Genomic DNA, 6,000 nt, shown 5'->3' with positions numbered 1-6,000 from the left:
GTGCCGCTGGATGGCTTTGTTCTAAAGTAAGTTTCACATAATGTGCTAGTATGCAATGCATTCTAGCACATTACGGCTTTACCATGCAAAATTGAAAAAAAACAGTGGTTTACTATCGCTTTAACCACCTCAGCCCGGAAGGAATTACCCTTTTAATGACCAGGCCATTTTTTGCGATACGGCACTGTGCTAATTTAACTGATAATTGCGCATGCAGCTAATTTTTTTCCCACAAATAGAGCTTTCTTTTAGTGGTATTTGATCACCTCGGCGGTTTTTATTTTTTGCGCTATAAACAAAAGAAGACCGACAATTTTGAAAAAAAAAACAATATTTTTTACTTTCTGCTATAATACATATCCCAAAAGAGAATGTAAAAAAACAAGTTTCTTCATCAATTTAGGCCAATATGTATTCTGCTACATATTTTTGGTGAAAAATCCCAATAAACGTATATTGAATGGTTTGCACAAACGTTGTAGCGTCTACAAACTACGTACTAGATTTATGGACTTTTTATTGTTTTTACTGGTAATGGTGGCGATCAACGATTTTTTAGCGGGACTGCGACATTGCGGCTGACAAATCTGACCCTAAGTGACACTTTTTGGGGACCAGTGACACCAAAAGGGGCAGCTGCCCCTGTCATTGTTGTGGGGCCCAAAGCAGCTGTCTCATACTTGCCAACTATCCTGGTTTAAATTTCCCTTGTCCCTAGAAGTTTTAGTCCTGTGCTGTGTCCCGTTATCTCAGTGTGAAGTTCTGATACTAATGCTGGCCAGCTCTGCCCTATAGTTGTGTACAGATGACTCACCTGCAGACCCTGTGTTTACATGTAAATAATTGACATTCATATGTTAATATCGGCGGCATTCATATGTATATCATGACCCCCTGAGGTCATATCCACCATCACCTATACTAAATGCTGCCCACTAGGGAGATAAAGGGGAATGCTGGAAATTCCTGCCTGCAACTGTGGTCATTCAGCCTAATATCAGCCTGTTCTGCAAAGGTAAGCAAATTGGTGGGGGGAGGGTAGTGTGAGGTGTGCAGAGGTAGGCAGAGAGGGAATTACAGTTTGGGGTGCACAGGTGAGCAAGGAGGGGGTGTACAGAGTAAGGAAGGTGGGTGCAAAGATGAGCAGAGGAGGCAGGCAGAGTTAAAGGGGTGGAGGGTTGGAGTGGAGAGGATGGAGGAGGTTTGGGGTGCAGAGGATAGCATGGGTTTTAGGATGCAAAGGTGTACTGACAGGGTGGACAAAGATGTAGGTCACGTGTAGGGCAGCCCATTCATTTCAATGGGCTGCTCTATGTGCTAGAAATGCGGAAGAAAATCCCTAACGCTTTTTCAAAATCACACGGTGCCACAGCACATGTCAGCAGATGTGCGAGGGTGTCATTAACAATTGATGACACTGCTGTGTATCTGCTAAAGGGCAGCATGTTTCTGTGGTGTCAGGAAAGCGATTTTGCATGCGTCTCAGTTACATTGGTGGTCAGTGTAAATCTTCTTATTACAATCTGGTAGAAGGGCCATATTATCACCATTTATTGGTGTGCTGTGATGAGTAACTCAGTGCCCATCAGTACCGCCTATCAGTGCAGCCTACCAGTGCACCTATCAGTGCCTCCTATCAGAGCCCCTAAGTGCCACCTATTGGTGCCAATTGGTGCCATCTATCAGTGCAGACTCATCAGTGCCTCCTCATTAGTGCCCACCAGTGCCGCTTCATCAGTGCCCATCCGTGCCACCTATCAATGCCTATCAGGGCCGCTTCATCAGTGCCCATCAGGGCAGGCTATCAGTGGCCATCAGTGCAGCTTCATCAGCGCACAAAGTGAAGGAGAAAAATTACCTATTTGCAAAATTTTAGAACAAACTATGGAAAATCTTTTGTTTTTTTCAAAATGTTGTTTTTTTTTTTTTGTTTGTTTAGCTAAAAATAAAAAACCCAGTGATAATTAAATACCATCAAAAGAAAGCGCTATTTATGTGAAAACAATGATAAAAATGTTGTTTGGATAATTCACAGTGTGACAGAGCTAAAAGCTAAAAATTGGCCTGGGCAGGAAGGGGGCAAAAGTGCCCGGGAGGCAAGTGGTTAAAAAGAGGACTGTATTTGGATAGAAAATCTCCTTCAATTATTCTTTTGTATTTGTGCCAGTACACATGCATTGTTCACTTGTAATGTCATACCCCAGCTGTATAGAACTGTGGAAACCATTGTGACCTGTCATTATGACCTGAGTGAAAAAAACAATGCTAGTGGTAGAGACGGTGGGACATTTAGTAAAGTTCAGGCTATATAAGTAAAACGAGCAATATTGAGCTAAGCCAGGCTGGAGCTTTACAAAGGGTTATTAATCATGTAATGCAAGATCAAGTCAAGAGCACCACTGACAGTTTAAAAATATTTAAAAAAAACTCTGTGTCTGATTGTTTGTGAATTGTAAGATGTACAATTTGGATACATTTCAGGAGATGGTCTTATAACTACAATCTTTCCTGGACCACATGGTCTTTAGCTGGTCATACACTTTACAATCTGTTTGTAAAATCTTCTTTAGATCTACCTACAACTATGAGAGAGGAAGGTGGAGGGGATCTGCCGTCCCCCCTCTTCTTTGGGGTCACTTTTCCCCTTCTCCCCCCCCCCCATTTTCCTGTATATTCTTGGGATGGTGCCACAATGTGGATGTTCATAGCATAAGGCTCTGCTCACACATACTTTATTGTACAAAGTTAATAAGAGGGCCTCCACCATGGGTTGCAGGAAATAAAATCGCTTGATTCCCCCATCGACTCAGTCAGGGTTTATGGGGGAATCTATCCTACGGAGCTATTGTATTCTACTGGCGGGGGAGAGCCATCCTGGCCAGGAGCGCACAAAGTGATTATTGCTAGTGGCTACAACCGCTTTTATTAATCGCATGAAAAATCTGACAGGGGGTTCCTCGATCGATCAACTTTGGTACAATTAGCCTGCCTGCCCATGCTTGATTTGAATCTCCGCCAGTCCTTGCTGAACCGCCTGAGATTCGAACCGTCTACGGCCGGCTTAAAAATCTGACATACTTGTTGTATCTAAATCAATCAATGGATCGACTTGGGTACAATAAGCCTGCCCATATACGATTCAATTCTTGGTCAGTCACTGCTGAACTGTCTCAGATTCGAACTCCCTTTGGCTGGCTTCAATTTACATAACCTTTAAGTATAAAAAAAAAAGAAAGATAGAAAAGGTTTCAAAAAGAACACTAAATAAATAATAATAACTTTTAAAAAATCCCCGCCCCCACATGCTCAAACACGCATGTCAGATACACATTCACATCAAAAATGACAATTGTCCAGCACCTATTAGGTATCACCGCACATGTCAGAGTGAATGGAATAGTTCTGGGGCCAATATTTACAGTTAAAACATGATGAGCTGAAAGTTTTTGAAAATATGGACAATTTTTGCTACTGTAGTTTTTCACACAATTTTTAGACTTGGCATATTTGGTATCTATTTACTCAACACAACTTCATCTTTTATATATTTAGAAAAGAAAATGCCGCTGGCATTTGAGTCCATACATTCTGGTAAGCATGTTTACTCTCCCTCCCGGGTGGTGGATGCACGCATTATGGTGATTCCTTAAGTTGATGCTGGTTACCTTTTTCAACTGCTACTGGAATGGATTTAACTTTCATTTGGACTGTCTTGATACACAGTGGCTGCTTTTTTATTTTTTCATAATTCCTTACCTGGGGACTTTTGCACTTTTTGGATTCTTGCACACTTTTTTTGCTTTTTGCACAATGCACTTTAATATTCAATATAAGGTATCATTACTGTTTATGCTTATTGATTTGAGTACTATTGTGTTTCATTTAGCGTTGCATTTTGTTATGTTTCATATATTTACTAAAATTAGAGATTTTTATGTGTTGGTGTGCATTAAAATGAATCTGGGTGTATATTTTTTCTGAAACAATAGATTTGAATAACAGTAGCGCAAATATTCTTCAACATAAAAAAATTATAATTTTAGAAATTTTATTTATTATTATTATTCATACTTTCATTTTATTCAACATCTGCTTTCAGAGATCATATAATGTTTTAGGGGTTTTTACGTTTTTAGTATTTGTGCTCATTACTGTTTATGCTTTTTGATTTGAGTACTATTGTGTTTCAACTAAAGTTAGGGATTATTATGTATAGGTGTGCACATTCAACATCTGCTTTCAGAAATGATATAATGTTTTAGGGGTTTTTAAGTTTTTAGTATTTGTGCTCAAAATGAATTTACAAAAAAAATGGCTCCAGCAGCGAAAGGGTTAAAATGTAAGCGACACATGCCCCTAAGCAAAATTTTAAGGTTTTGCTGCATCTTTACCGGAAAAGAGATATTAATTTGCAAATAAAAAGAAAAGCGTGACAGCAATCTCATAGCCAGACATCAGTGCTGTGTGCCCATAGCAGTAGCAGTGTGGCTCACAGGGCTAGGTAGAATGTGTAGGAGGTGCTCTAACACACGCTTTCAGTCTGATGCAATCCTTTGTCTGCACAGTAGAGTACGCACATCCATTTGGTACAGCTGCTTCTTGCTGTCTCCTTCTCCATCCATCCCTCCAGCAAGTGATCCCAGCTCCCCATCTTTGGATGTACTGCCTAGTCTTTATTGTGGAACTACCTCAACACCTTCAACACATAGGTAAAACCTTACTGCTTAGAATCACTGAGTAGCATCCTTGTATGGTGCCTAGCATGTGCTGAAGGACCCTGTGACTTCTATGCTTAGCTGTCACTGAGGAATATATTATATTCTCTGATCTGAATACTTTACTAAGCTGGGAGGACAGATCCAGTATACATTCTGTTCTTCTGTGGATGCAGTGTGGCATGCCAGTTATGTGACCACAGTCTCCTTGGACAGGGCTTCACATTTATAGCATGTCCTTCTGGATAGGACCGGCATGTTCTGAGATGGATGTAAATAGCAGCACGTTTCCATGGCGTGCCCTTATTGAATGGAGAGCTAGGGCATTAGGGTCATTGGGGTATATTATCTCTGGATGAGGCTGAATGACTTATTACATGCTACTCAAAGGCAGAGTCACACGACCGCTCCTATTTTTATGTCACAGTTGTATCTAGAGCTGAATAGATCCCCACCCCTCCTCCCTTTAATGCACGCTTCTACCTAGACAGATCACACATTGGATACTAATAATTATACTAATAATTATTCCACAACTGTCACATGAGGTGTTTTTTTTTTTTTTTTTTTTTTTTTTTTACAAGCCTGATGTAGAATTGCATTTGGATTGCTGCCTTTATGACCTGATGATGCTTTGGAGGGAAAAGTGCTGCCACCCCCTTAGTATTTCTTGTACGATTAATGAGGAATATTTTATTGATCGGTGTTATAAAATGCGATGACGAAGGCTGGTGATGACTGTACTTTAATGTGCTAGCACGTGATTGGGAGAGAGCATCATGGATGGAGGTGGTCTTGACGTCACAGCACTTCATCATCTACATATACAGGTCTCTAGGCATTTGTCAGCTGACCCCCTCCAGCGAAAGCATCATCACACTCTGTTCACAATGTACTGAAAGGCGGCAGCTGTGACATTGTATCCTGCATGGCTTTAAAGCTTAAGTAAAGCAACAGCAGTGCGTTCTCTGGTGGGTTTATGTTTCCTTACCAAGACAACATTGCTGTAACGTGGGAAATTTCACTGTGATTGGTCACTGAGGAGTGACGTTGCAGGAAGCGAGGCTTTCCATCCTCCATAATCCTCTTAGCACATGCAGTATAATCTTGGATTCTGATCTGCATGTAAAGGCAAAGGAAGCACAGACATAAATCACATGCCTTTTCTGGGTCTTCTATGGTTATATCTTTAGAGAATTATTTATTATATTGTGTGAAAAAAAAAAAAATAGTATACAGGATTCAAAAGCATCATCTTCGGGGGGGTTGGCCGCTCCTGACCTCA

At 40.7% G+C, this 6,000-nt stretch overlaps 1 protein-coding gene across 2 annotated transcripts in view; it reads left to right on the top strand.

Moving 5' to 3' along the window:
• Nucleotides 1-4,452: 4,452 nt before the first annotated feature.
• SLC38A1 (solute carrier family 38 member 1) overlaps nt 4,453-6,000 on the top strand; it is a 127,865-nt gene continuing 126,317 nt past the window's right edge. Inside the window, exon 1 of one of the 2 annotated variants that reach the window (XM_073619961.1) lies at nt 4,453-4,709. The gene's annotated coding sequence lies outside the window, so the exon portion shown is untranslated. The remainder of the gene's footprint in view (nt 4,710-6,000) is intronic. The other variant, XM_073619962.1, reaches the window with a different exon arrangement.

This window comes from Aquarana catesbeiana, linkage group LG03 (genome assembly GCF_042186555.1).
Source record: "Aquarana catesbeiana isolate 2022-GZ linkage group LG03, ASM4218655v1, whole genome shotgun sequence".
Lineage (NCBI taxonomy): Eukaryota > Metazoa > Chordata > Amphibia > Anura > Ranidae > Aquarana > Aquarana catesbeiana.
This window is presented reverse-complemented; position numbering and strand designations above follow the sequence as displayed.